The sequence below is a fragment of the Miscanthus floridulus genome, chromosome 17 (genome assembly GCF_019320115.1).
Source record: "Miscanthus floridulus cultivar M001 chromosome 17, ASM1932011v1, whole genome shotgun sequence".
In the NCBI taxonomy this organism is placed as follows: Eukaryota; Viridiplantae; Streptophyta; class Magnoliopsida; order Poales; family Poaceae; genus Miscanthus; species Miscanthus floridulus.
The window spans coordinates 50043326-50060620 of NC_089596.1; the positions used below are offsets into that span (position 1 = coordinate 50043326).

The following is a 17295-nucleotide window of genomic DNA, read 5'->3' on the forward strand; positions in this document are numbered from 1 at the left end:
CTATTTACCGAGGAGTCCAATATCTGGAAAAAGTTTTTTTAATTACTATTATTAACATTTGATTCTATAAATAATTTTGTACGGGTCCGTCCCCACTAAAGTTAGTTGTACCAATCACCGAGATGGTTGATCTCTGGATGAGGCTATTTTTTATTATTATTAACATTTGATTATGTAAATAATTCTGTCTAGACCCATGTAATGATAGATGTGCTAATCATCGAGGCATCCGTTCTCTAGATGAGTTTTTTTTTACTATTAGAATCATTGGATTCTATAAATAATTCCAACCAGCTCAGTCGCGGAAAAGTTGATTGTGCTAATTACATGAGAAAATTATTGTAACAAACGATTGTAAGTTCGCTGAAATTCATGAAGCATGGGTGAGAATTAACAGTAAGAGTTTCAGTCCGGCTATATATGTATACAGAAAGACACATCCGTCCAATGCGTAGAACTACAAAGCGAATAATAGTCAGAAAGTAGCAAATGCCTAATAAACTAGGTATGTTGAACCCTTATTATAGTGAGCCAAACAAGAGACAGCTAGTAGCAGCAAAAGTGAGCCATGATATCACATTTTCTGATTTAGATTGGGACGCCAGACTCGCGATATAGCTTGATTGCACCGGGTAAAGTTCTGATGGCATTGGTGGGGTGGAACATGTAGTAGAGCAAGACAGCCCAGAAGTCAGATGATCTTCCTGTGTTAACAGCAGTACGACTGAGTATGTATGGAGTCTAATATATGGTCTCAAGTATGTATCGAGTCTAATATATGGTCTCAAGTGTGTATGGAGTCTAATATATGGTCTCAAATTAGCAGGCTGAGACTGGAAGAACACTTACAGGGTCAATTGGGGAGGATAATGTCATCTGTTCACCATTGTAGCTGGAGCTCATCCTCAAGAAGTCTGTTTAGGAGGTTCCCATGTATATTAGCAGCCTGTTTGACAGAATTTTGACACGTTCTGCATAACACAGTGATGCCATGTCTATTAGCAAGCAAAGTTTGATAATACCAATAATGAAAGTGTGCTCTGTAGTTGTGTATATCAGACTGAACTACCTACAAAGGCAGCTAGAGCTATAAGTAACTAAGTTATCTATACAAGTAATTTTAGTTTATCATAAGATTGTCCTAATGATAGAAAATTGCATATAGCCTCCTGATGTATAAACTAAAAGGTGAATGGTAAATAGATCCTATTGAAAATATATATATAATCAGTCTTCTTATCAAGGACAGTATATATAAACCAAATATGCAAGAAATAATATGTTATTTCTTTCTTTGAATAATTTAATATACTTTTGAGAAAATAGCATAATAAAGGTAACAGACAAAACATATGTACAACTAGAAGTTCAAGCTAAAATGCCAGTACACATAAAACTGAATGTACACTACAACTGAACATCCAAACGCCGATTCTGCGCGCCGAGGGCACTGCCTCAGCTACTGTTGCTGTGGAGATCCACTGCCACCGAGGAGGATGTCACCTGTAATGCACGATCTGGTAGAAAAAAATATTCATAGAAAAAAATGTAGATTAACTAGTCTTTACTGCCAGCGAATGAAAAACACTATACAACTATTTCCTGCTCAAATTGCAAATTGTCAAATGAAAAGAAACTCCCAGTGTGTAATATGTATCATAACCTGTTTGATTTGCTTGTTGGATGGATTGGATGAAACCTTGCCTTGGCATGGAGATTACTTAATGAAGGCGCTCCTGGACTCCCTGCAGATCAGCAAAGCCAATCTCTCCCTGTCTGACTTGGCTTGTAGTTCACTAGGAAGGGCAAACAAAGCAAAGAAGTCAAGAAGCTTCGGTTCCTGCTGCAGTGGTTCAAGTTCAAGGACACAAAAATATAAACAAACCATAAGAAACGAATCGGACAGACTGGTTAATATGTACTAGCAGTACAGAACAAGTTTGCAAAACAATCCTCCTAAGTGCAATCTTCACAAATCGTGTACTACTAATACCTGGTAAACTAAGTTCCAGTAACTTATCTGAGTTTAGTAAGACAGTAACTATCCAGAAAACATAAATATGAAACAAATATGTGCAGAACAGAAAAATATACTGTACTTTTTTTATAGATAAAATGCTACCGGGATTGATCAAAGTATCTTATTTGATTACTACTGCACGTGCATACTGAAACCACGATGGAAACAGATGCCTTGGGATCACGTTATAGCATTACAAAATGAAGAGAAATTTGCATCTCACATTTGAACCCTTCCTTGCATAGCGGCACAGATGCAGTTCCTTCTGCAGCTTTCCTCTATTTTGCCCCTGTCGAGCTTCCTTCTGCAGCGACATGTATGCGGATGTCCAGAAGCCGACGTTCGGTGGCATGCACACTCAGATCTGAGGCAGTGGAAGAACGGGATTGACGAAACCATTAAGCAGGCTGAAAGAAAGACAGTTTAGGAGGAGAGGGAGAGGGAGAACGGTGATCTCACTGGAGGGATGCTGGGATCAATGGTGGTCAATCGGTGTTCTGGAGCTCCGCGGGAAAGGACGAGCCGATGCTCCCGACAATGGCGGCAGACGCGGCGCACGTGTTTGACGCTCTCAAGGATCATCAAGTATCAGATCGAACACCTAAATCAGTTAGATTCGTTTTTTTTAACCTTGACCGGATCGAGGGCAGAGGACAACAGGTGCTTGCTTCGACCATTGGGGAGGCCGCCCTCCGGCGCTGCTAAAAGGTAGCTCCCTGGACGTGCCGCTCTGCCTGAACTCCTTCCCATCCGCGGTGCCCGCCGTGAGCGCGCACGACGCCATGCACAGGAGGAAGATTGCCGCCGTGGAGGGGGTGGACGATGAGGTGCTGGAGGCGTGGGAGATGGAGGTGGGAGAAAGATGTGGTCCGTGAAAACGAACGGGTTTTGGTGGTGCGTGAGAGGGCGTGGAAGGAGAAAAAGGCGCGGCAGCAATATTTTGGCGGCGGAGGAGATTTGGAAGGGCGCGAGCAACGTGATTGGGAGAGGGAACGCACGGGGCCACTGTTTTGCGAGAAGCGCGCGATCTAAAACGGCAGACTGCACACAATGTGCCATAAACATTTTTACTTGAAAATTTAATATAGTGGCTTTAACGTAGCCATGATTCTATATATAATTGTCTAGTTTTTATTAAGTTACTCAATAGTAGTATTTTAATTTTAATAATAACTAAATATTATCCGTAATTTAGCAGGAAAACGAAATTGATGTTTGTACTCGTATTTATATTTCGTGGTTGTTTAAAGATCTTTTTTTACAACATGTGTACTTCAATTTCAACTAATCTCAATAGATCGCTAGAATACACATAGCCTCTGTTTGGTTCTTAAAAAATTGAAAAACAATCTAATAATAAAATGAGAAACACTTTCTAAAATTTTGTTTTAATTTATGGGATTCAAACATGCCCTTAAATTCTAGAAACATTTATTTATGTAAATAAGCATATGCAATCGAGGCAAATGTGGTAAAAGTATGTAGTGCAAACCACCTGCCACGTGAAACACATAAAAACCATTAAAAGGCATAACACTTTATCGAGTTCTATGGGGTTGAGTAAGTTGTATTGGTAATTTGGTGTATTGAAATATCTTGGTACCACAGATAGCATAAACTTCTGTAAGTCAAAAAAACGAAAAAAAATATAAAAAGTCTAGAAAATGCATTATTGAATGCAAAACATAACTAATCGTTTTACATAAACAACCGTATAAAATAATGGTTAAATTGTGTTTTTCAAGTAAGTTGTATTGGTAATTTGGCGTATTTCATGTTAATTCACCAAAGTTACTTCTTTCCTAAATCAATAAAGTTACTTGAGTAATTTTATTATGGTTGGAGAAATGAAGCCGGTTGGTGAGGAGCGATCGAGTGGGTAGAGGTTGACCAGTTTGATCTCCAGTCCGGTCCTAATAACTCTAATTAAAAGGATAATGATTGGAGAAGTATATAGTCTTGATGTCTCTATTCTTCCTTCCGACCACACCCATTTCGACCACTCTCTCTTCTTCCTTCCGCCCCACCCTAGCTACTCCACTCCCTAGGCCCCCCCCCCCCCCTCCCCGCTCATGGCGCCGCCCAAATCCGATGACACCTGTGTGGACTAATCTTATTTTCCAACACTGAAATCTGAGTGGACTAGTGTTAATTCTAATCGAAGAATTGTTGTTGGGTTGGCCTTCACGGGTGGCTTCTCCTGGCGTATCCATGTGTGCTTGTGTGCTGCCAAGAACAGCCGAGAATTTCTCTAGGGTGCCCACAATCCTATAAATGTCTTTTAAACTTCTACTTAATCAAACATCTTTGTATAGCCTAGCAGTAATTCTTCCAACTACAACCCTTGAGGGCCTAGGTTCAACCGTATCCTTATGCAATTTTTCTGAATCGCCATACCAATTAACTTGGTGAATAATTTTAAAACATTTGTACATTTATTATGTTATTTATGTCTAACATATTATCGGAATGAGCTTGTAGTGTACGTGACATTTGTATTTATGGTCTAATAATGGATATAATATATTGGGTTGACGTGGTTAGTTGCCCACGTAGGTGATATTGCCTCTCTAGCCAACTCTATCATCTCTACCAATTTTCTAGGTGCACCTTGGTAACTTGATTACATACACATGTTTATATCATCCTTGGAAAAGTATGATAAAGAAAAATTTGAACATTTTATTATAAAATCATATTAACATCTACTTTCTCTGTTACAAATTATGTCATTTTGATTTTTTTTTGTACTCATGGCTTCTGTTATGCACTTAGATATACACTTTGTCTAGATGCACAATAAAAGCAATGTATCTAGAAAAGCCAAAAGGTCTTATATTTTGCGAGGGAGCAGACCTATGCAAGATTGCGCATAGCGGGCAGGTCAGACAAAACCTTACGATGGAAGCTTTTTCACTTCTCTCTGACGGGAAGAGCTAAACATTAGTATAAGCAAACCATAGGGAGTAGACGAGGAGATTGGGAAGCTTTATGCTCTAGCTTTTGCTTGAATTTCTTTCCCATCTCTAGAGTAGTCAGCCTTCGTTCAGACGTTCTATCTTTTAAACAAAAAAAAGAATCTCTAGACATGGCATGGGATCATTTTAATGCTCTTATTAATACTGGCCCTGACCATGCCATTCAAGATCCCATTCTTCTTTAACATTTTTATATGGGTCTTGATAGAGAAACCTCGAAGTATCTTGATACAGCTTCAGGAGGTTCGTTCTTGCATGTCTCCGTCAATTCGGGGAAAAGCATTCTTAATAAAGTCTTAGAGAACACCCCTAAAGAAGTGGAAGAGAAGCTTCTGGAGGAAGAATCCCAGATAGCTGAACCAGAATCTTTGCCAATCCCATCATTAACTTCAGCTATCCTAAATCTCGAACCACCAGAAAAGGAGCAAACTCCAATTTCATATTTTATGCTTGAATTCAAGGTTGAACTGTTTACTGAATATGGAAATACCTCGAATTATCATACGATAAGGAAACCCCAAAAGCCTAGAAAATCATCACCCCATGAAGAAATCTTTGACCCTTCTGAGGAAGCTTTCCTTAAAAAGACTATGAAAGAGCTAGTATCCATTATAAGCAATGAATGGTTAGAAGAATCACTACAAGGATTCACCTCTAATGCCACGCCACACGATTGCAACACCACTAATTTGGTTGCCATAGGGGGGTCGTATTGCAACCTTTCTGTAAAATGGTTGTAATATGTAACTATAAAGCAACGGACTAAATGTGTTGTAATATGTGCGGTTTGTCATTGCAATAGGCATGTGCTACTGCAACCATTTTAGATTTGTGTTGCAATTAGTTGGCATTATTGCCATGGCGCTTTGGAGTTGCATTAGTATTGTTTTTCATTGCAATTACATGGTGTTATTGCAACTATATTTGATTTGGTTGCTTTTGCTTATAGCGATTGCCATGGTTATTCTAGGTTGCAATAATCTTTAGTGGTGTTGCAATTGCTAGGTGGTTATTGCAACAAGAATTCTGAATGGATGCAATAGCATGTTCCTGTTGCCACGGTTTTTTTGGGTTGTAATAATCTTCTGTGGCGTTGCAATCGTTAGGTACTTATTGCAACTAGAATCATAAATAGACGCAATATCATGTTACTATTGCCACAGTTTTTTTGTGTTGCTATAGACTAATGTATTTAGCGGGCCTTTCTTTGTTTAGGGCCCAGTAGCATATGTGAACATCATGTTGTAGAGATGCGCGTAGCTCTCCCCATTGATCTTGGGGTCACTCGTTGATCATTGTAGGTGTGCAGCTAGCACCGGCGTCACGCTCATCATCACTAGTAGAAATACAACATCGAAATCCAACTTTAGAGAAAACAAAAAATAGAAAAGCACCAATAGAAGAGCATATATATAGTGGTTCCCATCATCATATCACTATGACAAATTTATATTAGTTCATGCATACCGAACTTCCAGGTTCCATACCAACTACCAGTTCTCATTGATAGATATATGGGAAAAGGTATCATAGTTGGTTGTGCTATTTACCGAGGAGTCCAATATCTGGAAAAAGCTTTTTTAATTACTATTATTAACATTTGATTCTATAAATAATTTTGTACGGGTCCGTCCCCACTAAAGTTAGTTGTACCAATCACCGAGATGGTTGATCTCTGGATGAGGCTATTTTTTATTATTATTAACATTTGATTATGTAAATAATTCTGTCTAGACCCATGTAATGATAGATGTGCTAATCATCGAGGCATCCGTTCTCTAGATGAGTTTTTTTACTATTAGAATCATTGGATTCTATAAATAATTCCAACCAGCTCAGTCGCGGTAAAGTTGATTGTGCTAATTACATGAGAAAATTATTGTAACGAACGATTGTAAGTTCGCTGAAATTCATGAAGCATGGGTGAGAATTAACAGTAAGAGTTTCAGTGCGGCTATATATGTATACAGAAAGACACATTGGTCCAATGCGTAGAACAAAGCGAATAATAGTCAGAAAGTAGCAAATGCCTAATATACTAGGTATGTTGAACCCTTATTATAGTGAGCCAAACAAGAGACAGCTAGTAGCAGCAAAAGTGAGCCATGGTATCACATTTTCTGATTTAGATTGTGACGCCAGACTCGCGATATAGCTTGATTGCACCGGGTAAAGTTCTGATGACATTGGTGGGGTGGAACATGTAGTAGAGCAAGACAGCCCTGAACTCAGATGATCTTCCTGTGTTAATAGCAGTACGACTGAGTATGTATGGAGTCTAATATATGGTCTCAAGTATGTATCGAGTCTAATATGTGGTCTCTGTAAGGAAAATGGACCCTAGGTCCATTTACTTTGGATTTTGGTGTTTAATGACCAACACAACCAAATTAGACTAATGAATTTGCAAGTAATTGTTTTGTAGTTTAATAGGGTGCAAGACGTGACTTGGACGAAGGTGACATGGTGATCCCACGATCAATACCATAAGCAGGACCCTAGAAGCACAATAGAAAATCCAAGATATCAAACAAAGTCTAAGCACGAAAATGGGAACCAAGCCGGACATAAGATCGCGAAGAAATGAGCTTGGCAGAGTTGACCGGACGTGGCCCTATGAGGACCGGATGCACCCGATCAGTTGCTCGGCAATAGCAGGCGACGGCAGCAGCAACCGGACGCTGAGCGAGGTAGTGACCGGACGCATGGACTTCACTGTTCATCATCAATGGCAACGCTCTCAGCATGACTGGACACGACAGTAGGACGATTGGACACACCAAGAAGTAGCGTCCGATCATATCCAGAATGGTTCTAGAGCGACACCAGCGCAACCGAACGTGTCCAATCGAGTGAGACCGGACTCGGCCTAGAGTTCGATCAACACGCGCGCTCCAACGGTCGGCAGGACCAGACGCATCCGATTGGGACGTGATCAGCGTCTGGTCACTAGTTGAAAGTTGGGTCTCAGCTCCAATGGCTAGTTCTCACTTGTTGGGCTATAAATAGACCCCCAACCGGCCATTTGAGATGTGGAAAGCTGAGAAAACATACCAAGGGTGTTGATACACCACTTTAGTAATCTCTACTTGCATAGTGCTTAGTGATATATTCGGTGATTAGCGTAGGTGCTTTGCGAAGTGCTTAGGTTAGTTAGACCACCCGCTTATACTCTTGCTATAGGTTTAGGCATAGTGTTTAGTGAGGTTTGCACACATCTTACCACTCGGTGCTTACACGCACCATTGTTGTACATCGGAGGGGCTTGTAGTCTTGCGAGATCACACCAACCATGTTTGTGGTGTGGCCGCCACCGTGTACCAAAGGGAACAAGCCCGTGGTGGTTCGACTGGAAGCTTGATAGTGAAGACGGCGGGGAGCGGTCCAAGAGAGGCTTGCCAGAAGGCACACCGGAGACCCACTTGCACGTGGGGATGGCCTGGGGCTATCCACGGAGTTACCTGACCGGGAGCTTGGCCCTTACGAGGGGCTTCAACGAGGACTATGGGGAAGCTTGCACGCTTCTCGATACCATCAAAAAATACCGGAGTCCTCAACGGGAGTTTGCATATCTCTACCTTACTCTTTAGCTTCCGCATTATACATTGCCATCTTGGTTTGTGCTTTACTTTCCTATCTTAGTGATAGACTAGCTGATAGGTTTGGAACCTAGGTTGCATAACTCCTTTTTACGGTAGAGATAGCAACACACTAGCAAAACCATAGTTGCACATTTAGATAGTTTCTCTTTTGCATAGGTTTTTGCTAAGGATAGAAAAAAAGTCATAGTTTAGAGTTAGAGTTTTAAGTTACCTAATTCACCCCCCCTCTTAGGCATCATGGTCCCTTACAAGTGGTATTAGAGCGGTTGGCTCAATTTGGACCTTTAGCTTCACCGCTGTTGAGCCGACGCTATTTAGAGTGGTTGGGATGGATACCTCTAGGCCTCCGTATTTTGACAGCACTAACTTCCCCTACTATAAAGCTAGAATGACTTGGCACCTTGAGGTAGTAGACTTGGGTGTTTGGAGAGTCACTCGTGACAGGATGAAACCCATTAAGAATCTCGATAAACCCACAAAGAGTGAAGAAAAAGAAATTCATTTCAATGCTAGAGCTAAAAATTGCTTATTTGAATCTTTTAGCATGGATGTGTTTAACCAAGTGTTCACTTTAAATATGGCACATGAAATTTGGTTAAAACTCCAAGAGCTCCATGATGGCACAACTAATGTCTATGAGCAAAACCATTGTCTAGCTAAACAAAATTATGATTCCTCTAAAATGAATGATGATGAGCTTGTTCGTGATATGTATTCTCATTTTAATCTAATTATCAATGAGCTCCATTCAATAGGATTAACCAAGCTAGATGATGCGGACATCGTGAGGAAGATCATCTCTGTGCTACCACAAAAGAAATATGCAAGCATCATCACCATCCTTCACAACATGGAGGACTTGAGCACCTATGACCCCGGCCATAGTCATTGGCAAGATAGTGGCATTTGAAATGTCATAGAAGATGGGTCAAGAAGAAGCCTCGTCATCAAGCAAAGGCAAAGCTCTCACATGTAGTGAGAAAAAGAAGATGAAGGGCAAGCAAGTTGAGACAAGCTCAAGCTCAAGCTCCTCAAGTGAAGATGAAGAAGATGATGAAGAAGAAGAAGAAGATTCAATTGATAATGATCAATCTTCCTCCTCCACCTTCAACCTTGATGAAGAATCAATCAAACTTATTAACATAGTGGAAAAAATGATCCAAAGGCTCAATGTCAAGGGCGTGCCCATCCAAATTCAAGATTTCATCTTCACCAATCAAAGAAATGAGCAAAGAAAGAAAGGATGCTATGGATGCGGCAAGTTAGGGCACTTTGTGGAAGTTTGTCCAAACAAGCCCACACCCAAGACAAAGGAGTGCAAGGACAAAACCCTCACATCAATAAGGTCATGGGATGATTCTTCAAGTGAAGAAGAAGACCATCACAAGAGGCGAGGCCACAAGCACTCATTATCAAGCTCTTCTCATGTGTGCCTTATGGCATGAGGTAACGAAAGCTCATCCTCTAGTGAGAGTGATAGTGATGATAAAATACCTTCTCTTAATGAACTTGTGCAAGAAAATCTTAAATATGCTAAGGACTTGCACTAGCCAACAAAAGAAGCTAAAAATGTTGCAAGAAAAGCTAGATAGTTCACAAGAAGCATATAAAACCTTGCTTGAACAATATGAGACATTTGCTAATCTCAATATTGAACTATCTACTAAAATTGAGCAACTTGAGGCTAGTGCAACAACAAATGCATGCACAATCAATGATGAGCAACTTGTAAAGAAAAATGAAAAATTAAAAGAAAAGTTAGCTAGCTCACAAGATGCTTATAAAAGTTTGCTTGCTAAAATGGAGAACCATGTGCAAACATTGTGATGAGCTAACTAATAAAGTTGCTAATCTTGAAGCCGTCAGTACAACCCTCACCAAGGCACCTAAAAAGAAAAGTTCTATCTTTGACATGCCTAAAAAGGATGCTTCTACTTCTTGCAATGATTTATGTTTAGACTCACCCTTGTGCAACCAAGTTTGTGTTGAGAAAGTTGTTGTAGATACATGCACACAAGAGGTCACAATGGAGAATGAGCAACTCAAACAAGAAATGGCTCGCCATACCAAGGACTTGACTTAAGTAAAAGGCAAAATGGAGCAAGCCCAACATCATCAAGATAACACCATTAAGGGAGTGAAGAAGCTTGATGAAGGACAAACCATGGTTTGCTACATGTGCTACAAGGAAGGCCACAAGTCCTATGAGTGCAAGGTGAAGAATGGGGGAGGAGCTAAGAAGAAAGAGAAAAACAAAAAGGAAACAAGCAAGCTCTCCAACACCTATATCAACAAGGTGGACAAAAAGGCCTCCACACCTTATCTCTTGAAGAAGAAGAAATATGACAAGGTGGTGGCCATCAAGGTGAACAAGCAAGCCAACAATGGGGCCAAATGCATTTGGGTGCCAAAGGAGATCATTTCAATATGAAGAGCACCAAGAAGGTTTGGATCCCGAAAGGGAAGTGGGAAGTCCAATGGACTTCGGGGAATTTGGAGACTTAGCAAAATATGGGTGCATTTCATGGGGTGCATCATTATGGACAAGGTAATTGCCAAGTGGGTTAGTGAATACTATAGACCCAAATTCCTCTTCCCATGTTAGATAACTAGATTTAATTTCTTGCAATTTCAATGAGCATCTAGTTCCTCTTCATGCTAGCTTGCATTTGCATGTTTAATCTTTTGTCTTGCATACACTAGGTATATCTTATGGTAGGCTTGCTCGGTTTCATTCTTAACCCTTGGAGCAAACCTACATGGTTTAAATTGTTTAGGAGCACGGCACATAGCTTGTTTTACAATTGTTCATCTAATATGTGCCAAAGTCCAAATTATAGATAATTTCTCTCGAATATCACCTTCGAAAATGATTCTCACATTCATGTGATGTCATCTTTCAAGTGGTATTATTTTTATTCTAAAATCAATGTGCATGTGTCCTACAAGTATTCATGCTTGTGTGCACAAATTTAGAGGGAGGTTACTCTACAAGTTGGATGCTTTGAGACTAACACCTTTTCAAGCTTATCATGTGTGTAGTAGTCTCATTGCAAGGAAAATAGAGTCCCCGGAGTTAAGCATCATACTTCCAATATCCACCACCTATTGCAAGTGGTATAAATCAAATTGGTTTCCACATGTGGTATTTCTAAACCGATATCATCATGTTGATTTCACTTTGGTATTTATATGCTTTCTCCATGCATTATATAGATTAAACTCCCTTGAGCATTAATTTGCCAATTATGCATAAACTACATTCTCCATCATATGTATGCATATATTTAGGGGGAGCTTAGTCTATATAATGTGAGAGTCAAATTTTGTGACCTATTCCACTCCACATACAAAGGATCACAAAGTTTAACCCTCCCTTGTGCTACTAATGTCTTCCTTTTCAGTTTTTGATTCCAAAGGGGGAGAATTTGTAGGACCAAAAGCAAGCCCGATCATAATAATTTACAAGTGGTAATGGTCCGAGAAAGGGAGGATAGTGGATTATGGAGTTAGGGGGAGGCTTAAATCCATAATGCCACATGGGGACATTTACAAGGGCAAGATAAGTTTCCAAAGATGTTTACATGTGGTATTTTTTAGCATCATATAACCTTGTCCTTTGCATTGCATCCTAGCAAGTAAATAGTTTTTAAATTCCAAAATTTTTATTATTTGCTTGCTTTGGTCGTGTTCTCATCAATCACCAAAAAGGGGGAGATTGTAAGGAAAATGGACCCTAGGCCCATTTACTTTGGATTTTGGAGTTTGATGACCAATATAACCAAATTGGACTAATAAATTTGCAAGTAATTGTTTTGTAGTTCAATAGGGTGCAAGACGTGACTTGGACGAAGGCGACATGATGATCCCACGATCAACTCCATAAGCAAGACCCTAGAAGCACAAGAGAAGACCCAAGATTTCAAGCAAAGTCCAAGCACGAAGATGGGAACCAAGCCGAATGCAAGATCACGAAGAAACGAGCTCAGTAGAGGTGACCGGACATGGCCCTATGAGGACTAGACGTGTCCGATCAGTTGCTCGGCAATAGCAGGCGTCCGCAGCAGCGACCGAACGCTGAGTGAGGCAGTGACCGGATGCATGGACTTCACTGTTCATCATCAACAGCAATGCTCTCAGCGTGACTGGACGCGATGGCAGGACGACCAGACGCACCAAGAAGTAGCGTCCGATCATGCCCAGAAAGGTTATAGAGCGGCGCTAGCACAACCGGATGTGTTCGATCGAGTGAGACCGGACTTGGCCTTGAGTTCGATCAACGCGCGCTCCAACGGTCAGCAGGACCGGACATGTCCGATCGTGACGTGATCACGCCCGCCACTAGCAGAAAGTTGGGTCTCAGGTCCAATGGCTAGTTCTCAATTGTGGGGCTATAATAGACTCCCCAACCGGCCATTTGAGATGTGGAGAGCTGAGAAAATATACCAAGGGTGTTGATACACCACTCCACTTGCATAGTGCTTAGTGATACATTCGGTGATTAGCGTAGGTGCTTTGCGAAGTGCTTAGGTTAGTTAGACCACCACTTATGCGCTTCCTCTAGGTTTAGGCCTAGTGTTTAGTGAGGTTTGCACACCTCTTATCACTCGGTGCTTGCGTGCACCATTGTTGTACATCGGAGGGGCTTGTAGTCTTGTGAGATCACACCAACCGCATTTGTGGTGTGGCCACCACCATGTACCAAAGGGAACAAAGCCCACGGTGGTTTGGCCGAAAGCTTCATAGTGAAGATAGCGGGGAGCAGTCCGAGAGAGGCTTGCCGGAAGGCACATCGGAGACCCACTTGCCTGTGGGGAAGGCCCAGGGCTATCCACAGAGTTACTCGACTGGATGCTTAGCCCTTGCGAGAGATTCCTTGCGAGGGGCACCAATGAGGACTAGGGGGAAGCTTGCACGCTTTTCGATACCTTGGTAAAAATACCGGAGTCATCGACAGGAGTTTGCATATCTCTACCTTACTCTTTAGCTTCCGCATATACATTGCAATCTTGGTTTGTGCTTTACTTTCCTAGCTTAGTGATAGGCTAGCTAATAGGTTTGGAACCTCGGTTGCATAACTCCTTTTTGTGGAAGAGATAACAACACACTAGCAAAACCATAGTTGCACATTTAGATAGTTTCTCTCTTGTATAGGTTTTTGCTAAGGATAGAAAAAGAGGCCATAGTTTAGAGTTAGAGTTGCCTAATTCATCCTCCTCTTAGACGTCATGGTCCCTTACAGTCTCAAATTAGCAGGCTAAGACTGGAAGAACACTTACAGGGTCAATTGGGGAGGATAATGTCATATGTTCACCGTTGTAGCTGGAGCTCATCCTCAAGAAGTCTGTTTACGAGGTTCCCATGTATATTAGCAGCCTGTTTGATAGAATTTTGACATGTTCTGCATAACATAGTGATGCCATGTCTATTAGCAAGCAAAGTTTGATAATACCAATAATGAAAGTGAGCTCTGTAGTTGTGTATATCACACTACTACAGATATCATTTGTAGGGGTGGCTCAAGACCATTTGTAGGGGCGGTTTGGCCAGCCGCCCCTACCAAATCATCTCTACAAATCATGCATTTGTACGGGCGATTCCTAGACCGCCACTACAAATCGATTTGTAGATGTGGCTGGTGTTATGAGCCGCCCCTACAAATCTATTTGTAGAGGCGGCTGGTACTATAGCTTCCCCTACAAATTGATTTGTAGGGGCGGCTATAGTACTAGCCGCCCCTATAATACCTGTTGTTGGGGGAGTTCAGTCTAGAACCACCCCTACAATATGTTTTCCTACCAAAAAAATTCAAATTTACAATTCAAATTTGACCATAACCGCCCTGTTTGTTTCCGCGTATTCCTGCGTTCGCATTGCGTGTGAGCGATCAACATTCTGAACCGCGTTCGCTGAACGTCCCACCGAATGCCCTGCGACCAATGTTCCGAACCACGTTCGCTCAAGAGTATTATATAAACTACAAGCACAAGAGTATTATATAAACTACAATTACAAGTCCAATTCACAACAATATATACAATCCATCATTAAATAGACATAATTCACAAGGTAAAACCAATGTCAAATTCCATACACATTGTTATCAACGTCCTAGAGCTAGCCTTTCGGTCTCACGAAGGTGTTAGTACTGAGGATTTCTACCTAAGTCAGACTCTCGGTCATGGTAGGTGCCTTTGACGTGTACAATCCAGTCCAATATGAAGTTGCAAAGGTCGTCGACGAGCTCTAAGAGTTGGTCATCCTTGTATGAGTCACTTTTCATTTCTTTCTCTTCTTTCCACTACAAGTGAACAAGTTTTGGTTTAGTATTTCATACCATGTACGAAGTTTTTATACTACGGGTGAAGAGGTTCAAACTTACCCTTAAGGGGTGTCTCCTATAGGCACCGGTGTTACTCATCATAGAACATACATAGTATCCACAATGTACACTCCCAAGCTTCTGCTTGGGGCATTGTGTGTTTTGCATATAGAAATCTTAAGTAATGCTTTTGACAGCCATTTAATAGAGTACTAAAGAAGTAAGTTACATTTACCGCACATAGTGTTTTTATAGCCAACTTTTCCTTCCTTACTGATCATGCCTTCAGTGATGTTTAGTGACATAGAACCTAAATGCCCTATTCGAATTATTTTAGCAAATACAACTTGTTAGTATCCAAAAGTGAATGTTACAAGCATGTATACAAATATATAAGCTAATGAGGATTGTCGATATGTATACATCTTGAGAATCGATATGAAGTCTTTGTATGTCACTGGGTCCCTATCTATTGAATCAAAGACCCATGCCATGCTCCTCCCGACATCGATGCCTATACAAATCTAGTGGTTGCTGCATGGATTTAATCATAGAACTAGATAAGCTCTTTTGCATCGAATAAAATATATCGAACAAAGCTTTAAGTATAGAGTTGAACTTACTCGAAGTTGTATGGTAGCCATATAGTAGAGTGCTGTTGGAGAATTTTAAAAGCCAGGGCAATGTATGCCAAAACCTTAAGGGACTCTTCCCTTAGTTTTGTAGTACGGATGTGCTCTTTCTCCCGAAGGGTCTTTTCAGCAGCTTGCTCTTTGTCATCCAGTTTCCACTATTTAGGGTAATTAAAATTTGTTTGTGCTATAGCTTGAGGGTCTATATACCTAGCTTTCACAGTTGGCATTTGTTTTACAATGTGCACTTGCATTCTACAAATCACAGCGTGGGTTAGTTACAACAAAATTCAAAGATTACATTCATATCATATCTGGAGGACAAGGACTACAAGCACCACGTGCGAATTAGATTCATCTCCATTGCTCCAAGGTGAAAGCATGTCTGCATGTCATTGAAGTCAAAAACAATTTTCCCGGATGGGCTTCCAAATGTGCCGATGGGGAAGCATACTTGTATGAGGTCTATGCTCATTGGGAGAACACGCAAGTACCAATCATGGAACCTTCTCATTCCAAGTGGTAGGCGCTGGATGTCCCAGTTTGGTAGGAAGGGCTTGCCTCTTTCATATTTTTTGGGCAATCCTTTGACCATTTGATGGCATCAACATTTGGATACTGCTTTGCTATTTGGTGGAGTTTGCTAGTGACGGCCTCCTTAGAAGCCCGTGATGGGACTTTTTTAACTTGGTTCTCAGGCTTGAACTGGTCATGGGAATACCACTTGGACATCGACAAGACGTCTTTCATTGGAACATAAATTGGTCTTATGATGATTGGATGCTTCTTTCAAAGTTCCCATTTAGGCACGTCCTCATCTTCTTGTGCATCACCTTCTTCAGGAGGCACTCGTTGTTCATGTATCGGCTGTGCTTGTTGAGAAGACTGTGGCATCTCATCATGCACTTGCTCGGTATGAGCTGGAGAAGGTTGTGGCTTATCGGGCACATGCTTGCTAGGAGGCGGGGAAGAATGTGGCATCTCAGGAATGTGGTGGTCACAAGACGGTGAAAATATCTCCCTGACCTCAACAACTCGTTCCAAATTTGGGAGAGGGGGATGCGGTGAAGTAGTCAATATAATGTCCTGTTTGTGCCAGAGGATGAACATCCCCATTACGTCTCTAAGTAACACCAACCCCTCGGGAGTTTCATAGTCTCTCCTCCACTGCATGAACTCGGGATCTTGATGAGTTATACAACTTTGGTATTCATCACTTTTTCAGCTGAAATCATTTAATGGTTGAAAATCTCATTAGAACTTGTTATTTTTTTAATTTGAAAATTTGAATTGCTCAAACTTTGTCAAATGAAAAGAATGACCAAATCAACACAGTAACTTAATAGGGCATGATTTTAGAAATTTTTAGGAAAAAATCATCACATTTGGAGTTAGTATGAGGGAGAAAAACTAGTTATAAGTTTCAGCCACAGATTAAAAAGAGAAATCACACTTGTTCATCATTGATCATCATGAACAGTTGTAATTTTTCTTTTTAATCTCTGGGTAAAATTTGTAACTAGTCTTTCTCCCTCATACTAACTCCAATTGTGATGTTTTTTTCCTAAAATTTTCTAAAATCATGCTCTATCATTTTAGTCTAGTCATCTATCATTGTCACTAATTTTGAACAATTCAAATTTTAAATTTTAGAAAATGACAACTGCAAACCTGATTTTCAACCAATAAATTATTTCAGCTATAAAGGTGATGAATATAAAAGTTATTGAACACATCACTA

At 40.7% G+C, this 17295-nt stretch overlaps 2 long non-coding RNA genes across 3 annotated transcripts; both read right to left on the reverse strand.

The window, feature by feature from the left end:
- Positions 1-389: 389 nt before the first annotated feature.
- LOC136518471 (uncharacterized) lies at positions 390-2852 on the reverse strand. The gene is made up of 4 exons (XR_010774518.1): positions 2480-2852; positions 2244-2384; positions 850-1796; positions 390-704 (listed from the first exon to the last, which is right to left on the reverse strand). It is a non-coding gene; the product is annotated as an uncharacterized lncRNA (long non-coding RNA).
- Positions 2853-14646: 11794 nt separating this feature from the next.
- On the reverse strand, positions 14647-17045 carry LOC136518470 (uncharacterized). Of its 2 annotated transcripts, none has more exons than XR_010774517.1 (4): positions 15546-17045; positions 15346-15436; positions 15158-15241; positions 14647-14901 (listed from the first exon to the last, which is right to left on the reverse strand). It is a non-coding gene; the product is annotated as an uncharacterized lncRNA (long non-coding RNA). The 2 variants fall into 2 exon arrangements; XR_010774516.1 differs by having other exon boundaries at positions 15346-15456.
- Between the last annotated feature and the right edge of the window lie 250 nt (positions 17046-17295).